This window comes from Amblyomma maculatum, chromosome 5 (assembly GCF_055883805.1).
Source record: "Amblyomma maculatum isolate TAMU_Amacu chromosome 5, ASM5588380v1, whole genome shotgun sequence".
Classification (NCBI taxonomy): domain Eukaryota; kingdom Metazoa; phylum Arthropoda; class Arachnida; order Ixodida; family Ixodidae; genus Amblyomma; species Amblyomma maculatum.
In genome coordinates, this window is record NC_139348.1 from 95,199,867 (window position 1) to 95,220,914 (window position 21,048).

Genomic DNA, 21,048 nt, shown 5'->3' on the forward strand with positions numbered 1-21,048 from the left:
TCGTCTTGCGGGCGGGGTTGCGTCGGCGACTTGAAATCCGCGCCAGCCAGGCGATCCGCGATCCAGGGTCACGGGAAATGAACGAAAAGTCACGCACCGCGCTCCGGCCCTCAAGTGCATGCCCCGCAGCTGCGCTCTCGACGAGCAGGCGCCAGTCCAGAAGCCGACGGTGTGGTATGTCGCGTTGATGAGCGCAACAGCAGACAATTGCATGTTCTCCTAAAAGCAGTGATGGAAGAAACTGAAGCCTTCGAGTTTTGAAGATGTGATTGAAAGTGATTTACAGCGAGCTCATCACTGCAGAATCCAATACAAGTTTATGTTTGTTTGTTAGTAAAAAATTGGGCACAAGATGTGTGTGCCTTACAAGTGGGCGACAGAAGACTACTCCGATGAAGTGGCACTCCTGATGTTGACGTGATTTCCATTCTCTTAATATGGGCTTTATATTTATAGCATGCCACTTCGCATTGTCTAATTCCTTTACCAACCGATTTCATCCTTCATACTCTTCAAAGAGCAAAAATGAGTTGCGACAGGGATCGGACAAAGGAAAGTGGCACAAAAGGAAGAAAAGGTACGGCAGCAAATGAACGCTATTCATGAACTCGTACAGCAGATGAGGAGCAGCCAAGAGATTCAGAGGACCTAAAAACTGAAAAAAAAATAACAAAAGTTTAAGGATGACCCAGAGCAGTGCGACAGGGGCATTTTGGTCTGCAGCTGGCAGCAAATGGTTGGGTACGGGCACAATCATCTAAAGTCTTCTGCGCCTTTGAGCTGGAGCGGGTGGCATGCAACACGATCAAGTCTGCCACGCAGGTAGCACTGTCAACGTGCACGAAGAGGTTGCTGAAGCCTTCTTTAATCACTACTCAGACCTTTCGGAAGTCAATATTGGAAACTTCTGCGTGAAAAATTGGCAAACCCCCAAGCTACACTAAAAAATTTTGCAGCAGTCCTCCTCCGCTGCTTCCATAGAATAGTGACTTGAATGCTCTCTTCCGCAAGTGATAACTGCTGTAGGGCTCGCGGCGCGCCGCGGATTTGAAGGCCGCGCCACTTCCCAATGCTCCCTGCGCGCGGCCTGTTTCCCTCTCCCCGCTCGTTCGGGGATAACCGGTCCCGCGCGAGGGGGCTATAAAAGAAGACATGCGCTGCCGTCTCGCCCCCTCTTGGTCTCTGCCTCCTCGTTCCTGCTTCGGTCCTGGCGCTCTCCACGGAAACGACCCGCAGCCACCCGGACGACGACCTAGCACCGACTTCGACAATCCCTGTGGGATAAAAGATGTTTGTTATACGGCCCACTGCGTGTTTGTCGTGCGCATCCCTCGGGCAGAGGAATCGCCCACAACTGGCGCCCAACGTCGGGCTGAATTAGCACCCATGTGGCCGCTGCCGGAGAGGGACCAGTCGGAACAGTCCCGCCATGCCTGCTGCTTCTCCCGTCACACGAACCAGCTGAGAGGGCATCCCGCCAGAGCCAGGCGACAAGCCTCCCTATTTTACGCCGACCCGGGCTCGGACATGGACATGGACCGGCTGTTGGCGGAGCCCGGGTCGGACGCTGAGGGGAGGGAAGATGTAGGGCTCGTGGCGCGCCGCGGATTCGAAGGCCGCGCCACTTCCCAATGCTCCCTGCGCGCGGCCTGTTTCCCCCTCCCCGCTTGTTCGGGTATAACCGGTCCCGCGCGAGGGGGCTATAAAAGAAGGCACGCGCCGCCGTCTCGCTCCCTCTTGGTCCCTGCCTCCTCGTTCCTGCTTTGCTCCTGGCGCTCTCCACGGAAACGACCCGCAGCCACCCGGACGACGACCTAGCACCGACTTCGACGATCCCTGTGAGATAAAAGATGTTTGTTATACGGCCCACTGTGTGTTTGTCGTGCGCATTCCTCGGGCAGAGGAATCGCCCACACTGCGTGGCAGTGGAACTCGGTGGCACCCTGAGCTGACGAGCTGCTTTGCTTGCATGCTCCAATTCTGACTTGGACAATGCATACATCAGATAAAACATGCATGAACAGGGTCGTCCACTACTAGCGACAGAGGCTGTGCCAGCGGCCTGGAATGAGCGGGCACAGTGACCACCACCGCCGGCCTACCAGCCCGGAGAAGCACTGGGCTGCGCGAGGTCTAGGTGGCGAGACCAGGCCAAGCCTCTCCCAGGAAGGCCCCACAGTCGGTGCCCCTGCCACTCCGAGGCCTTACCTTGACCGACCGGGACAACGAGCCCCCGGCCCACTACACAGAAGAGGAACGGGCGGGCCTGTGCGACCTCTGCGGCACCCTGCTGGTGTGCTGCGCCGTCCACAAGGCCGGGGCACTGCACAAGAGCTGTGCGGAGGTGGCGGAGCGACAGCACCAGGAAATGGTCCAGCGACCGCTTTGGTAGCCGGACAGCCCATTCAGAGGGGCAGCGTGGAGGAGGAATGCGTACGCCTCCTTCAAACAAGCTGCCCCGAGCTGCTGTCCCCGGCGGCAGAAGCAGTGATCGGAGCACTCTCAAATCAGGCATGCGCATGCCCCCAGCATCCCCTACGGGCTCCCCCCCCCCATGGACGCTAGCCCGGACCCGGACGAATTGGAACGCCTGCTGGCGGACGCCGGGTTGGATTCTGAGGGAGGGGGGGGGGGAGATGTGGGGCCTTGCTCCACAGGCCTTTAAAGGCAGCGGCACACCACATCGTATTTGAAAGGCGCGCCGCTTACCGGCACACCATTCAGAGGGGAAACCGGTCCCCAATCGGTATCCGCTCTGACCCCATAAAACAAGGCGCGCCGATGCCTCGCGCCCTCTTTGGTTTCCTGCTGCCCGCTCCCTGGCTGCTCTCTACACAAAGACCCCCTGCATCTGCATAGACAGACCAGCCTGCACTTTGTAAAATAAAAATGTTTGTTTCACGACCTGCTGCGTGTGTGTCTTGAGTCTCCCTCGGGCAAAGGAATCACCCAATGATATAAAAAGGATTAAATGAGACAAAACATAAACAGCTGGAAATAAACCATGACATAAAAGTGGCAGAACTACAACAGGGTGTAATAATTTAGGGTACAAAGGTAAATGTTTAGACAAAACCAAATTATTGGGCCTTGCCACAAACAAGTGGGCGGGGAGTTACCTCCCACCGTGCTTGGCTACGGCACCCTCGTCGGTGGCAATGGGCCCTGTCAAATATACCACGATAGAAAATAAGAATTTTTACATTCCTTAAAATTGTACCTGTCGTGTTACGAATATGAAGATACGTAAAATAATAGATTAGGTTGTCCTATACCAAAAGCGAAGGATGGAAGAATATAGACCAGAATATGGCACTTTCGAGCCCAAGGCGGAATCACCCAGAAACCCAGACGTCAGGCACCATATTTATCTGGACAGCCAGAACACTGCAAAGCGCCTTCACATTATGCGAAATGCAAAACAAAGAGGCTTTGTAACCTCCAAGTGTGCATACTTCTCCAAGAAGCCGTCTGGGCCCCACCACATTGCTTATGGATGTGTTAACCAGAGGAAGAAAAGTGTTTGGATCGCTGAGCACTGAGTGCGGTGTGCACGAGTCAAAAGATCAGCCATTGTGGAGTGTTACCCGCATAGCTTAACATGAAGCGATAAAAATTGCGACAGGTGTTGAGAAAGCTTTAAGGCAGGGGTACCACTCTAGCGACGGTCAGCAGCTGTTTTTCAGTATGTGCGAGCGAGGTCTGTTTCGGGGAGATCAGTGGAAGACGACAGCAAGGCAGGGGCACCCTTCAACTTTCCGAAATGAAAGCAGCGTGGCTCGAATCAGAGAAATCGTACAGCAAGACCACGCCATAACAGACCAAAATGCTAGGTCTACTCGATTTGGCTGAACTAGCTGCACTAGTTCATAAAGTGCAACACCTTGACCAAAATGCTAGGTCTACTCGATTTGGCTGAACTAGCTGCACTAGTTCATAAAGTGCAACACCTTTGTAATCGTTTTTCCAGTGCAGCGCACAACCCCTGCACCTTGCTATTTCTTTTGCAAAGATACAGGCCTAGTTCAGCGCGAGTTCACCGAATCTCTTAACTGGCCAGTTACCGAGTGCAGCAAAGTTGGTGCAGCGATGGCAGGCGAGCCAAGTGCGGCGATGGCCGCTGTGCAGACCATGCGTATAAGCATTGCGGACCAAGAGAAAGACGTGGCAATCGTCACAAATCCTGATGGGTCATACCTCCGTGACTGCCGAGGCTATATATAAGAAACACCAGGTGAGTAAACGTTAACTAGTACTTTGTGCACGAGGGTAGCGCTTCAAATAAAGGATTCACGCAGTTGGGATTAATGCCTAATAACCTGTTGAAAAAAGAATGTCTGCATATATCAGTGCACTAATGCGTTTCCTAGAAGGAAGTTATGTACGCGTTATTATTGCAAAATTAATGTTAGTCCTCGTGGTGGTGACTGTATGATGTGGTGTTATGCTGTCAAATGTATGCTATAATCGTTACAAATTTTTTTTTCTCTTCAGATGGGGAGCGTTACACTCATTTTCACTCGAGATAGTACTGAAGTGATAGTGGTTCAGAGGTCTCTGCCAGCCCGAGGACGGGCAGCTTGCGGAACGCTTCAGCGGACCAGTCCGCTTCGGATCATCCGGATCTTATTTGTGATGGGCTGTGGAGCTTAAGAAAAACAAAATTTTTATTTAATACATACTCTGAAATGAAAGATCTGGTCAGGTAGAAAGGAGGATTCCGGTAAATTTAGTTATCTACTGTTAATCTCGGGCACCATTCATGTATTGTTGATATATGCCCCAAACCACTTTTGTTTTTGTTCTTTTAGGACAAAGAAGCTGCTCTGGCAAAGTTTGACAGACCTCCTTAATAAGGAGTTTACGGACAAAGGTTGTAGAATGTAGCTACTTTGTGATGGTTGTGTGCGTCAGTATGGCATACAGCAAGGACATGTGAAACTACTTTACCACGTCTTTTACAGTATTTTCAATAAATGGCTAGATGGCAGTCGAGACTGCACACTTCTGAGCACGAGTAACCATTTATGGTTTCACTGCTTCATGCTGCAACCAAGTTGCTACCATTGTCTGTTGGATATGCACAATTCCCTTTGAAGGTCATTGTTGACTATAATCTCAAGCTTCATTTGGCAATGATAAACTTACTCACAATGAACATATTCTTGCGAGTGCAATCATGTGTGTGCTACTACAAAAAGTTAACTGCATATTTCGAGAAAAAGGCAACCCTGCCCGAAAGCAGCACTGGTGCATAAGTCTCCACTCTGGCACATGTAGGACCCAGTACGGTCCCTACAGATGCTGGAGGACCTAACTTTTGGAATGGTCTGGGACTCTGCAGTGACGAACCCTTACCAGACTTTTCCTTTGAAAGAGGCACAGATGCAGCGAAGACACCACGGCCTCAGGCTATCTCAGGAACAAGGGCGGTGTCACTAACTCACTTCATACCTGCCACACAGCACCTTGACACTCATAGTTGCCCCAAGCCGAAGAGGGCTGCTTTGTATAACGAAAGGAGCGAAAAGTATGACTGTGGTTTGAGCTGACCTTTAACTGCAGTGGCTGTAATGTCAGAAAGGTCACTACAGACCCGGTTCCAAAACAAACAAACAGCCCTTGGAAACAACCTGGGGCTTGGTGTACAAGCTATGTACTTGAAGTTATGCTGATATCTTATTTCCATCAGCAAGGTTACATCAACTGGACGAAAGTGGCTAATCGGGATCTTAATCCACATTTCATTTGCTGCAAGCCCAATCTCTGCAGTACCTACCATTTTACTCCACCTTGGGCCATTCCTGCATTTCTTTTGGGACATACTGTTACCCTTAACTATTTCCGGGGCCTGCACAGACCGTAAAACTCGCCAAAATTTTCTTGGATGGAACATACAAAGGTGGAGGTCGTGGCAATAGTACAAGATTGGGAGTACACCCAAACGAGCTTAAGGTGGTCCTTGCACCGACGTACGAGTCTGATGAACTTGTGCCTGCATGGTTTAAGGCAGAAAGCATGCTCCCAAACTGTCCTATCCCTGATGCTGTTTCTGGCCAAATAATACTACCCTTTCTAAACGCAAAGAGCCACAAGCTGGTCACTAACAAGTTTAACTATAGGTACTCACTTACAAATCAGAGAGCTGGTGTTAATTATGTTGAAACTAACCCCAGAAAAGTACAAGCCCAGACTTTATGCATGTCATAAGGGTAACGAAAGCTGGGGTCAGTTCATGACCAAAATGGAAATTTTGTAGGATTATTACCTCCGTAGCAGAAGCATCGCTAAGTTAGATGACCTGCATCAATTGTTGGTCGCGAACTAGGCAAAACAGATGTCTGACGAGCTACGCGGATGTCTTGCAGCACGAAGCAGAAGAGAGGTTTAAGCCTGCAAAGATTGCCCAACTCACTGTGAAGTTTGAGGAAAGCAATCTTGTACGCCGCCAGGGAACAGTTGATGCACCTAATAAAATCGGTGGTCACCCGCGAGAAGCAGGCAGCCGATCAGCCGACAATGAGCAAAGAAATCAACGCCAACCAACCCCAAAATGCTTTGGCTGTGGAAACCTCAGGCATATACAGTGAAACTGTCTGCAGACCAGACCAAAGAGGGCAGCAAGTCAAGAATCAGGCAGGAATCCCCAGATTTCCAGATTGGCCGCGCGAACAGTCAATAGAGAGGTAGAAACAAGTGGGACAGCACAGGAGTTTAGGCTGACGTGGGTGGAGCTTATCTGTGATAAACATCTGTTCAAAGCTTGCCTTGATCCAGGGTCAGATATAATAGCACTAAGGAAAAGAGTTGTCCCGATTAATGAAAGAGAGCAGGTCTCGGGGAAGGTGCGAACGCGTTCAGAGTTCGGGCACTCTGCTGGCCATCTTAAGTACGTCCCCCGTTAGTTTGGTCACGAAGGACGGAAGCTCTGATACACAAACATGCATACTTTGTGCAGTTACTGATGAGCTGGCTGAAGGAGTAGACGCCGAATGTAGAAATTTTGTTGATTATTACCTTCGTAGCAGAAGGATCGCTACGTTAGATGACCTGCATCAATTGTTGGTCGCGGACCAGGCGAAACAGGTGATGTCTGACGAGCTACGCGGATGTCTTGCAGCACGAAGCTGAAGAGAGGTAAAGGCCTGCAAAAATCGCCAAACTCGCTGAGAAGTTTGAGGAAAGCAAACTTGTACACCGCCAGGGAACAGATGATGCACCTAAGAGAATCGGTACCACCCACGAGAGGAAGGCAGCCAATCAGCCGACAATGAGCAAAGAAATCAAAGCCAACCGGTCCCAAAATACTTTGGCTGCAGAAACATCAGGCATAAGAAGCGAAACCGTCTGCAGACCAGACCAAGGAGGGCGGTAAGTCAGGAATCAGGCAGGAATCCCTAGATTTCTAGATTGGCAGTGAGAGCAGCGTGTGAGCTGGAGGCCAAGAGAGACAGAAACAAGTGGGACAGCCCAGGAGTCCAGGCTGACGTGGGTGGATCTTATCTTTAGTAAACATCTGTTCAAAGCTTGCCTTGATCCAGGGGCAGATATAACAGTACTGAGGAAAAGGGTTGTCCCGGTTAATGCAAGAGAGCAGGGCTGAGAATGTGCGATCGCGTGGAGAGTTCGGGCACACTGCGCTGGCCATCATATGTACGTCCCCCTTAGTTTGGTCACGAAGGACGGAAGCTCGGATCCACAAACATGCATACTTTCTGCCGCTACTGATAAGCTGGCTGAAGGAGTAGACACTCTACTGGCCCCCTGATGTCTCTGAGGGAGTGAGCAGAGTAAAAAAAGAGGGAGTTAAATTGGCCAATAGAATAATGAGAGCACAGTGAAACCACCCAGCATGATGTTGATGAGACGGATGCATCTGCACTAGATTTCGAACTTGATGAAGTCGCTGTGCAAACCCTTGGAGACATTCAAACGATGCAAACTGAAGTTATTTCTCTGCTGGAAATGACCGCAGCTGACCGCGGATTTGCAGATGAACAGAGAGCAGACCCATCTCTAGCGGATGCTGGGAGCAAGCACGAACGGGCACACAGGGCATGCCATTAGATCAGGGGATGCTTTAACGCCGGGAGGTGGTCGACAGTAGACTGTGTACGCAGCTGGTCCTCGAAAAATCATTGCAAGGAGGTGCTTACATTGGTGAAGGATATATCATGTGGAGGAAACTTTGCAAAAGAGGAGCAAGCAGCGCATACGCAGTTCATTTCACTGGCGGACACTTGCTGCTGGCGTTAAGACTCACTGTCTGATGGGCCACACTTGTGAAACTTTTGCGAACAGGGCTTCCACAGAAAGGGTACCCATCAATCTGCTGACGTGGCTGCAAGAACCATTGAAGGTAGTATATATGGACTGCATAGGTCCCATTGAGCCCACTTCAGCACATGGGCAAAGGTACACTATGTGTAATAGACCTGTGTACCAGATGGCCCAAGGTGATACCACTGCAATCTCTGACTGCCCAACCGACTGCCCAGATTATTTGCTGCGATCAAGGAATTAACTCAAGTTTAACTAGAGAGCTGATAGAACGCCTTGGGATACAAATGAGGTTCTCAGCGCTCAACCACGCCCAGAGTAATGGGATAGAACGTTGGAACGGGACATTCAAGGCAATGCTCACACACATTGATAAGCGAGCAAACGCGTGTATGGGACCGATTTGTCCCTTGCATGCTCTGGGCATATCCAGAGGTGCCGCACAAAATAACAGGAGCATCTCCATTCAAGATGATGTACCGATGAGTTCCGCAAGGCCCGCTCACTATTTAACAAATAGCTTGGACCAGTAGGTGGGCACCCCCGATGGGTATTAACAAGGTTGCAGCTACTTATCTGGTTGAGCTCCGGCAGCAGATGAGTGCGTCAGCATAAAAAGCAGACGAGCGGATCAGCCAGGTGCAAAGGGCGTACGCAGAAAAGTACAGCCTTCGGGCCCGTGCTAGTACAGCATTGAAGTACTGGTCCTTCAGACACGCCAGCAAAGTAAAGTGCAACCTAAACTGATAGGCCCGGTTAAAGTCAGAGCGAAAGCGACCGGATAGCTATATCTTCCAGTTTAAGGACGGGTGAGAGCAATGGGTGCATGCAAATTGCATGAGAAAATACTATGCCTGTGTTGGGGTAATATTTATATCCACAGTGTGGAAACTTTCCCAGACACCCACAGGCACAGGAGCGGCATTCCTGATATATCACAGGAGGAGGAAAGCCTCAATGCAGATCAAGTGACACAGCTCAGGCAGGTAATAACGAGACACGCCGTTACCTTCTCGGATAGGCCAGGTCGATGCAAGTTTGGCGAGCACGAGATTAACCTCAAGCCAGGCACGAAACCAGCGAAGGCTTACTTGTACAGAGTGCCCGTCACACTCAGAGCCAAGGTCGATGGCAGATAGAATTGATAGAATGGGGCCTAGAATACCCAGTAGAGAGCAGCTTTGCACACCCGATAGTCTGTGGTGAAAAAGGATAGGACAGTTTGACAATGCGTCGATTATGCAGATGAATGCAGTGTCAGAGGCAGATAGTTTTCCCAAGGATAACGTAACAGAACTGCTCTACGAGGCAGCCACTGCTAATTATGTCACTATCCTGAACATGACGCAGGGCTACTGACAGATCTCCACAGAGCCAGCCTCTCGTAAGTACACTGTGCTCGCTACGTCAAAAGGACTGTTTGTGTGACGAGTAAAGCCATACGGGCTGCGCAACTCAGCAGCCACGTTTCAGCGAGTCATAAATGAGCCCTCCAAGGGCACAATGGATATGCCTGTTAGACGATGTGGCAGTGTACTCGCAGACATGGGAGTCCCACCTCCTCCATTCGTATAAGGTGTTGAGAACAATTTCAGAGGTCGACCTAACGATTAACCCGGCCAATGCAAGTTCGCACAGCGCAGTGCGAGGTACTTGGGGCATATAGTAGAATCCGGGGTCCATTATCGTGAACCAGGAAGGGTGGATGCCATTCGGAGGCTGAAATCGCCAGTGGCAAAAAGAGGATCTATGCAGTGCGCTAGGGCTATTCAACTATTACACGGGCTATATTCCAGCCTACTCAGAGTTGGTGCGCCTCTTAGCAGATCTCACTAACAGGAGAGTGCCAAACACGATCCCCTAGAGCCAGGATGCAGAGCATGGTTTTAACTCCGCAGTAGCAGAGTTCGCCAAGTTGCCCAGATTAACCGTGCCGGACCTGAGAAGGGAGTTTATTTTGACCACCGATGCCTCAGAAAGAGCAGTCTGAGCATATCTAGTGCAGGAGCATGAAGGGAAAGAGTGGCCAATAGCGTTCTTGAGCAAAAAGCTCGCACCAAAGCAAGCAAAATGGTCTGCGATTGAACGAGAGGTCTTCGCTATCATATGGGCTAGATCTAGGATGTCTGGATACGTGACTGTTTGGTGCAAGGATCAATGTAGTCACTGATCATAATCCTTTGACATACCTGACGCGATCAACGTCATAGAGCACCCACCTCACACCGAGTCTGCCCCTCCAAAAGTATGATCTGCAGTTCTCCCACATAAAAGGCTCCCTCAACAAGGGCGCTGATGGGAAGATCTGCATGTTTGCAAGAGATATATATTGCGTGTCAAGGAGGCTCTATGCGCATGTGGTCCACGCGTAACAGACTAGCTGCACAGCGGAGATGCCGCCGGCACCGATATTGCTTCATAACTTGTCGCTGGCCGGCGCATATTTTTTTTGGCTTCTAAGCCCATATTTTTCCTCCACCGGCGCACAAGTGCTCTGTCGCAAGCGGCCTTACGGCTGTTGGTTGCTTTCAGTTCAGTGATGTCCAAGCCAACGACAGTGATATCAGAAACCTTGTCACATTCTCATGTCTCTCATGTCTGCAAAGCACCTCCACGGGCCCACATACCAGACACTTATATTTGTGGTGGACTGGGTTTGCCCATAAAGCTGAAGATACTTGTGATCAGAGGTCTGCAACACAGCGGTGCTTCAAAGAAATATGTAACCTTCCGGCTGACTACATGGCCAACAAACCAGAATGACGGCAAAATTGTTTTCACAGTTTTCAGATTAGCATCACTTTGAAAGCTCAAGCGGGCAGAACATGTCTTCTTCCTGTCGAGCGGTGGCACTTACAACAATGTTTGCCCGTCCAGCCTGGCTTATCGCCGCTGACGCCGCATGTTCGACGCGTCGAGTGTCGTGACGCAGCCGTGTGGCTAATTGAGCTCAGTCAAGTAGCGAATAGTTCCGCTTTGTTATGCCATTTCGGTGAGCAAGGAACATGACGCGTTGCTTTGTGCCTGGCTGTAAAAGCGGGTATGATTTGCAAGAGCGCCAGAGAAATGGCATTTCTTCAGGCCGCGCAGCGATGCTGCACGCTTTCTGGAATGGCAGCGCGTTATTCTCTGAGAAGACAGCTAGACAGCTTTCAAGCTCCTCCATTGTGTGCAACCTTCACTTTAAAGGTGCGGACTAGGTAAAAAATCTTCGTGCACAATATTAATGGATGCACAAGATGACGCTGTGCAATGTTTGTTTCCCAACTGCCCAAAATACCTATCAAATACAGTGCGGAAAAGCAACGAGCCTGCAGTGCATTCAGACCCTCCGGTGAAGCGCCGCAAAAAACTTGACGGCGACCGAGGAGGGCCACCAATGAGCTGTAACAACGAGGATTGCAGCCCCCTCCTGCAGAGACAATATCAAATTTGTACACAACGAACCCCTGCATAGAAAAGGCAGGGCAAAAGATTGAAGGTTGGTCGGTCAAAGCTTTTGACACTTTTTCGTCCTGTAAAGTTGGAAGTCGAAGATGCTGTTCCAAAAGTAGAAAAGGAAATTGCGTGCTACCTGCTCTGAATTCAAAATGCTTGGGAAGCTTTTATCTATGCTTGAAAACCTTGCTCACCTTTGGTGTGCGGAGCATAGGGCTACGTTAAAATGCTGAGTGATGAATTTTCTAATTGTCACCCACATCCGTTTCTATGCAAGACTTGAATCATCGGCTTGAGAACAGCAAAAGAGTCGCCATCTTAAATAAAAACGTTCACCTTCTGTAGCTGTTTCTTTTGTGTTTGTGGCCAAGTAAGACTTCGCTCTTTTATATGCACTAAGTTTTTAGAAGCAAGCAAGCAAGCAAAGCCCTGCTCTCGTTTGTGCTCTGTTCCGTGCGCAGCTAATAAGTGAGCACTCAATTTTGCGACTCTTCTAGAAACAGAATAAACAATCACCCTTTTTCAATTCTAACATTTGTTATACTGGAAGCAAAAAAAATAGAAGTGTGACGCCAACAAGCACGTAGCAAACGAGAAGCATTCAGTAACCCTCGAACCAAGTAATCAATCGCAGTTTTTCGCTATCTTTGTTCAAAATGCACTTCATCTCGCCCTTACTGGTGAGCCAAAACTGCTCTTTATTCATGAAAATATGATTTGAAAATGACCGCTAAAAAACTGCAAGCTTGAATTCTCCGTCTTCGTTCACAAAGTTACAGCAGATGAGAACTGGCGGTGAAGGCTGCCGAGCGGGCATGCGCTCTCCGGGCTGACAGCAACCGCAACACCGTGTGGCGAGTGGAAACCAAGAGGGGACACTTTCTGTCGCGCGGCTCAGGGGGTGAGCTTGCAAACAGAAGGAATCTAAAAACTTTTCACGGCCGGCTTCCGCAGGTGGAGAAAATAACATAGCTGCAGAACCGCAAAACTGCCCTTGTTGTTGACAACTGCGCTGAAAGGAACAAGCTAGAGTCGCTGCAGCATGTGACCATTTTTTGCCACCGCACTGCACTTCCCTACTGCAGCCAAGAGAATCAAGGCATAGAACGGTCTGCCAAAGCGCACTACAGTGCAAGAAAGCTGCAGAGAGAATTCTGCTCAACCTCGAGCAGAAGGTTGGGCAGCCATGTAGCCAAATAGATAACCATTTCAAATTTGATTTTTATGAGTGCCCGGTAAAGTATGCCACCATATGTTGCACACAATTGTGTATGAAAGACTGATATGCTGTATCACAAAGATCACTAGCAAAGCACCTGACAAGTGCACCAATGACACTTTCTAGTGCTAGGACGCAACTGCGGAAATGGCGCAACTTGTGTGTCACTTCTTGCAACGCAGCAGCAGGAGTGACAGCTGATGAACTCGCCATGGCTCAAGACGTGATGACCTGTTCTGAACTGACAGCTCACGACATCAAGCCATCAAAAGCGAGAAGGAGGAAAATAGGGACAGAAGTCATGAAGAGCCTTCAGAAAAATAAGGTGACAAGGGAACCAATTCTAGCAATCAGTGCAATGTAGTTGCGCCTTGAATCACTTCTGCCTTTCGCTGCGGAACATGCTGTGGAACATGCTGTGAATCTTGAAATGATACGCCTAGCTGCAGTTGCACAGTCCTCCAGACAAATCGGTCACTTTAGTTATCCTGTGCTGCCATCTCGTGCACAGCACCGGAACAAGACTGGTAGGTGACTGCTGCAATGTAGTATTGTGCCGAATGGACCCAACCCCTGCATTACAGAGTGGAGACCCTGGCTGCGAAGCACATTTTCTTGGTGTTTTTGGTGTTTGTGGTTAAGCAAAAAAAAAGATCAGCAGTATGAATAAGCACAGTGGACTTTTCATCATGAAGTGAAGTTGTCGGAGCATCTTGCTGTTACTCCTTCGAGGCACATAGAAGGATTTATCGAGACAGGCTATTTCACATCTGAAAGCATGTGTCATTCACTGGAAAGTAGTGCCAAACTATCGGTGCATTTGCAACAAGTGCAAACGTCAAAGCAGAGATGCTCGCAAAAATATCAATTGAAGTAACCAGATATTCATAGACAAAAATTTAGTTCCCACCAAACTACAGAATATGTGAGCACTGAGATTCCACCTGTTCTTTTTCAGACGATTGTTCTGTTCGATTTGCAGGAACGAAAAGCTTAGGAAAGAAACAGCTTCCTGTCATGCTTTTATCATGGCAAACACAACATCCAGTCAAAAGAAGAAGAGCGGAATTTCCTTTTTAGCACTGCGAACCATCCCAAGCGAAGCAAAATAAATGGGAGGACGCTCGTCAAAGGCACACATTTATCTGGCCACTTCACTGAGCAACTGTCACTAAGTGTTGAGTTGCACTGCTACACAGGCACCAAAGTGGTGCCGCAAATACGTCAGAAGTGGGATCTGGGCACATGCCCAGGGTAAGGGAGGCTGTCGCATGCGCATATCTCTCCCCTTTGGACATGCGACGAATTATGCACATTATATTTATTTATACATATAGCAACCCCAAATGGGATTTTAGGAGGGTGGGATACAACATGACACATACTAACTACTGATAGGCAACAAGGCTTGTTTCAATTTTCGCTGAAGGTGTGCAACACAGTCACATGGCGCCACACAGAAGAAATGATTGATAGTCAACCAGCATAGATGCCTGCTGCATCAGCTGCTTAACGTGGAGACAATATTCTGGACAAGCTGGCAGTGTGTGCAACCTATGCACTTCCCTACGGCGAAAGCTGCACCTCTGCAATGGGCGGCCGCTCGATGCTGCTAGCCACCAAGTCAGGCGTGTCCCGCCTGCCCATTGGCTCGAACGCAAACATGCAGGACAATGAGATGGTTTGGGATATTGCGATGGATGTCGGCTGGGCAGCTGTGCTCAACTCCGGCCAGATGGTGCACGTGTTCAACAAAGGTGGTGCCCAGCAACGAGTCCTGTGCGCATTCGGTGCCCCAGTACCACTCACGAGAGCGGCCGACCAGCTGGCGCTCTTTTTTCACACGGCAGTGCCAGGTTTCCAAGCTTTCTGCATCCAGCCTGGTGAGGCCAAAGTTCGGACGATCGTGTCCACATCCCTGCCAATGCCCACGACTTCCATTGGTGTGAATTCCCCGACAACGGAAACCGGACCTTTGTAGACTCACCTGGTGCGGTGTTTATTTTGAGGAGGCAGCCCGACTGGGCATAGTAGATGGCTGCCGTCCCTCCGCTCCGCAACTGAATCCTCCATTGCTGTGGGTTCCCTTGAGGAGGTGGGCCTACTGCCACCACAGGCCGTAGGCACAAAGGTACTCACTTACAAATCAGAGAGCTGGTGTTAATTACGTTGAAACTAACCCCAGAAGAGTACAAGCGCAGACTTTATGCATGTCATAAGGGTAACGAAAGCTGGGGTCAGCTCATGACCAAAGTGGAAATTTTGTAGGATTATTACCTCCGTAGCAGAAGCATCGCTGTTAGATGACCTGCATCAATTGTTGGTCGCGAACTAGGCGAAAGAGATGTCTGACGAGCTACGCGGATGTCTTGCAGCACGAAGCAGAAGAGAGGTTTCACCCATTCGCTGCCAAAGCTGGCGAATCGCCAGGGGCGCGCGCTATGCCGGTATTTCCAAAGCCGGCGAAACGACGGGCGCTTGTTATTTGCTGCTTTGTAAAGTTGTTACTAGATGGCGCTGCTTGTAGTTTTGTAAAAACACACTTGTATCTATGTTAAACAGATGGCAGCACATCACAGGTGGAAAAAAGTTTTTTGTATATTTATTTTGCACGTTTTGCTACGTCATGCCCAAAAAAAATGGCAGACCGCGGAGGCCGACGCGCTCTTTCCGACGCTGAGATTTTGGACATTCTTTTTGAGAGCGATGCGGAAGAGATGTTTAGTGACACGAGTAATTCTTGTGAGCCATCATCCGACAACTACAGCGATTCAGACAGCTGTTCTGAGCCAGAAGTTCAAGACGACAGCCTGCGCTCCTCGACAGCTAAGCGCCCAAAGAAGCTTGAATGGACGTAGGAAAACACCGACAGTGCCGAAAAAGTAAGGAGAGCTTCATTTACTGGATCACCAGGGCTGAAACGTCGTATGGATGGGGCACTGACTAGCAAAAGTTCTCTGCTAGAATCCTTAAATGCCCTAATAAAAAATGAGATCTGGAAACTGGTGTGCAACTACACGAACGAGTTCACAAGAGAGACGCAGCATTCCAAGCCAGACCCTTCATGGTTCCCGACAACACCAGCAGAGATGAAAGTATACATTGCTTTGTGTATCTTGATGAGTCAAGTGAAAAAAAGTTCGATACACGCCTACTGGTCTGAAAGGAGTGCGATTAGAACTCCAATCTTTGGAGAAGTGATGCCATGGAAGCGGTTTTGGCAGCTGTCAAAGTACTACATTTTTGCAATGCAGAAGCAACAAGCTCAGATGACAGACTCCGCAAGCTCCGTCCTGCTATTGAATATCTGCTCAAAGCTTTTGAAAGTGCATATTCTCCTGAGGAGCGCCTTGCAGTGGATGAAAGCCTAATGAAATTCCGTGGACGCCTGCCCTACGTACAATTCAACCCATCAAAGCATGCGCGCTTCGGCATCAAATTTTATAAGTTGTGTGAATCATCCAGTGGCTACTGCCTGAATTTTTTTATATACACCGGCCAAAACACCAAGTCAGACGCACCTCTTCAATGCTATGCAGCGAAGCAGTCGTCATTGATCTCGTCGGCGAGAGGCTTGGTGACGGCTTCACCATATATTTGGACAATTGGTATTCGTCACCCCAGCTCTTCTTGACTATCAAAAATAGTGGCTCCAATGCTGTGGGAACGGTGCGAGTGAACAGAAAAAACATGCCGAAAGAGTTCAAAGGCCTGCGCCTGAAGAAGGGTCAGTGTGAGACCTCGTTTTCTCATGGTATCATGGCGCTTCAGTGGCAGGACCGAAAGCCTGTCACCGTGTTTTCCACTTGCCACAGTGGAGCCGAAATCACTGACACCGGAAAACGACGGCACAAGGGTAATGAGCCAGTGCTAAAAACCAAAGTTATAGTTGACTATAACAAAGGCATGGGAGGCGTTGACCGCCAAGACCAGCAATTAGCATCATTTGCCATCATGCGGCGATATGCTAAAGGATATAAAAAAATATATTTTTATATTTTTGACATCGCAGTATACAATGCCTACGTACTGCAAGCAAAAAAGTGTGGGATGAAAGGAATTTATACGGATTGAAAAATCCGCCTTGCCGAGGAAGTAATCGAAGAAACAGTATCTCTCAGCTACCGCAGACGAGGTGTGCAGACTGCCGGACCATCTCCCATGCGTTTGGAAGCAGCAGAATGGGCTCATTTTCCACGCCAGATACCGCCGAACGCAGTGAAGCAGAATCCTTCAAGGCAATGTCAAGTTTGCAAGGTAAAAGGGAAAAAAGTGAGAGCCGATGGGAGTGTGAGAAGTGTGGAGCAGTGCTACAGATGCCTGAGTGTTTTAAGCTATTTCACACCAGGAAAAATTTATACAGCTCTAAACCGTTCCCAAAAGAACTCAGGGCTCTAAGTGAAATAAAGGTGTGTTTTTCCCAGTTTCAGCAATCGTGTTTACTGCAACGGCTTACAACAGAAGCCGAAACGGGAGTGAAGTGCACTTCAGTTCGGAGTGCTGAAAACCGGCGGTACGGGCGGACCAGTCGTGCGCGCTGCGCGGCAGCGAATGGGTTAAGCCTGCAAAGATTGCCCAACTCGCTGTGAAGTTTGAGGAAAGCAATACTGTACGCCACCAGGGTACAGTTGATGCACCTAATAAAATCGGTGGTCACCCGCGAGAGGCAGGCAGCCGATCAGCCGACAATGAGCAAAGAAATCAATGCTAACCAAAATGCTTTGGCTGTGGAAACCTCAGGCATATACAGTGAAACTGTCTGCAGACCAGACCAAAGAGGGCAGCAAGTCAAGAATCAGGCGGGAATTCCCAGATTTCCAGATTGGCCATGCGAACAGTCAATAGAGAGGTAGAAACAAGTGGGACAGCACAGGAGTTTAGGCTGACGTGAGTGGAGCTTATCTGTGATAAGCATCTGTTCAAAGCTTGCCTTGATCCAGGGTCAGATATAATAGCACTAAGGAAAAGGGTTGTCCCGATTAATGAAAGAGAGCAGGACTCGCCACTTGGACCCCCCTATGGGCGCGAAGGCACCGATGACTTTCTCGGCATGGCCCTGGAGACTGCAAGAGCGGACTCACCCCACCAGGAATAGAAGGCGCATGTGTGCTCAGACAGGTTTTTCACGGGGCTGTAAAATGTAGACTACCCCACTGAAAAGCAAATGTTTTTGACTGGCACTGTGAACGCTAACCGCAAGCAAGGGGAAGTCGGAAATTTGCCAAGTGATAGGTCAATGAACTGTGGTGATAATGCTTGCCTCGTGAAGCAAGGACTGAAAAGTCTGTCTTGTGAAATGGAAAGATAGCAAAGGGGTTCTTTTCTTGTAGGGCGTGGTTGGGTGTGACAACTTGTATGTGCAAGCGGTGGTCAAAAGAAGACAAAAAGAAAACACCTGTTCCACAGCCAGCTATTGTGTCACTCTACAACAGGTGCATAGGCGGTGTGGACTTGGCCGACAGTATGAGTCGTACTACAGAGTTAGTATAAAAACAAGAAAATGAACAATTTGATTCTTCACGCACTTCCTTGACCTTGCCGTGCCCAATGCCTGGATTGAGTACCTGCGGGACGCCCACGAACTGGGCATTTCCAAAAAAAATTCTTCCCTTGCTTCAGTTCAAGCAAGACATAGCAGAAACACTGATCAAAGCGACTCCAGTAAAAGAACAGCAGGACTGAAAGAGCTAACAACGAGCCCCCAATCAACCAAACAAGGCCTGTGCAACTCCGCAACAATGATATCCGTAGCGACCACTTTGATCACTTTCCAGAATACTGCCAGCTCGAAAATGCAATGTGGTGCAGGAAGAACTGCTAAAGGGACCAAGCAACGTGTAAAACGGTGTTTAGCAAAGCAGACGAGCGATAGGTATTCCCTCACTAATCAACCTATCACAAGAATCTTTGAGCTAGCTCCATTAACACCGGAGATATCAGCGATTATAAAAAGGCGATCCTCCTCTCTCCCCTCAACTCAACTCCGAGGCACCAAAGAAAAATAAAGAAAACATCTAGAGGGTTGCGCCCTGCCATGGCCCCGCCCATGAAGCGTCATCTGATGACGTTTCAATGCCAACTTCCGGTTGTCGCCGGAGCTTGGGAGGCGTGGTAGCGTGGGAGTGGGAAAGCAGCGGCAAGCCGGCCGAAGCCCATGCGGAGCAGATTTCCTTTCGCCTTTCGCAGTCTGTCCGTCGTTGCCTTTCCTTCTCATCTACACAGTCACAGTACTACAATGGATCCTGAACTATAAGCGCGATTGCTCGCGATTACCGCTGCCATGGGCATCGAGCCCTATAAATTCACCCCGTACCGGGTGAACGGTGGCGACGACAGCGACGACAGCAGCGACTCGTCGGCGGGCTCACCGGAGTCTCCGGGCAGCGGCAGAGACAACGGCATCTCGTGGTGAGTGACAGATGCATGATTATATTCCCCAACATAATTTTTTATTTCGCGGGCAAAGGCTGATAGCAGTTTTTGCAACTGTTATCTTGAACTATCATTCAATATCTGCAAGTCTGCGCGGTCGAAGATTGGACAGAGCAGACACAATATATAGCCTTTTATTGTGCATACGCAGGTGCAGCTGCGGCCGCTGCGAGATGCCGACGCAGGAAGAGCGAGTCTGCTGTCATGGCGTGCCAGAGGCCGTACAAGAGCAGGCAAACGGCTGTATAACAGCCAATGCCACATTCCTCAGTATGTGCTGCAATGCACAGGTACTAAATGCTGTATATATGGAGTTCATCGACGGCGTCGAAGTTGAAGAGGACGACGATTTGAACAGGTAGTAGCGCAGAAGCGTCACACGCCAGAAGCGCGCTTTCACGTCCAGATGTAACACTTGTTATTTCAGACGGAACCGCTACCTGGCCTACCGGCCTACTAGCCGGGAAACTCACCATCCTGCTGGGAAGAAACGTCGGCATGGACTTTGGTCGAAACTTCAGGTTCTTGATATCCATGCCTGACATTCGCATAAGCGCTGGGTTGTAGTAATAGGCGTCAGCTGCGAGGTGCTGACCACAAACTCGGAGTCTTCGTCTAGAGTCCGGCGCTTGCAATCCGATGAGCTTCATCCAGGCAGATCGCTGATGCTCGTCTTTAGGCAAAACGTGCCAGAGTTCAATGCCTCGCCGGTCACTGGCGTTACAGCCAACACAGCAACGCGTAGTGATCTTGAGCTGACGCTCAAGACACGGCAAATGGCCTCGGAGCCACCGACAAAAGGATGCGGCAGCGGTAAATTGAAACCATATGCGCGAAGGCATTGACCTCGCTCGCGCATGCCTGAGGCATTGTACCTGATGGGTTCGCGAGGAGCGCACGAGCAGACGACTTTCGCGGCTACCGGAAGTGTGTCCGTGACATAGTCGCCGTTGCGGCTACAGCCAATGGGCAGCCAGTCGTGGACTGTCACTCTGCGACTTGTGACGTAGGAAATCACGGCAGAATAGTTCCAAATCTTGCCGCCACACGGAAACAGCGCAGCCCGTGAATTTCAAAACATGCTGTTTTTGAAAATTATTAATCAATCGCTGGATTTTTTCCGAGTTTTACTTTGGATGAATGCTCGGAAGCATTTGTTCTACACATTGACAACGTTTATCAGTGACCTTTCTAGCAGTTTCATGCCCCCTTTAAAGAAGAAGGGTGAGGTGCATGAAATCCAATGATTTTCTCTGCCTTCAGAAACGAAACTGATTTGCTGAATTTCATAATGCTGGGCACAGATTCCCACATTTGTGGTCGACCCGTACATAGTGTACACAACTTTTGTTTGTTTCAGGTAAAAGAAATCCAATTTCTTGGCTATTTTTTATGCATTTTAAGAGGATGCTCAATAAAAATAGCAAGAAAAAATCATTTGTTTTCAATTGCTTCTTAGTTTGGTAGTGAAGAGGTTATACCCAGGTAGTGAGCTCGCCAAAGTTGTTTCAGTACTAGAGGAAGCCTTCACGTCGTTTTTTTCTACTCAACTGTACACTTTCAGCCTTCATGATTTGATGAAATTTCTGAGCACTGTACACCTGGAGCAAGTTGGTTGTGAGGCGCATTCTAAACAGCTCACAGCAAAAATTATTCCGTTCTTTGCGATCACGAGGCTG

General features: G+C 49.2%; 1 protein-coding gene and 1 pseudogene across 1 annotated transcript in view; one reads left to right on the forward strand and one right to left on the reverse strand.

Annotated features, from left to right (window-relative positions):
• The window catches only part of LOC146188819 (uncharacterized), a 99,017-nt gene that overhangs the window by 28,703 nt on the left and 49,266 nt on the right, over window positions 1-21,048 (reverse strand). The gene's annotated exons all lie outside the window — the stretch shown is intronic.
• LOC146188820 (uncharacterized) lies at window positions 14,529-18,758 on the forward strand (annotated as a pseudogene).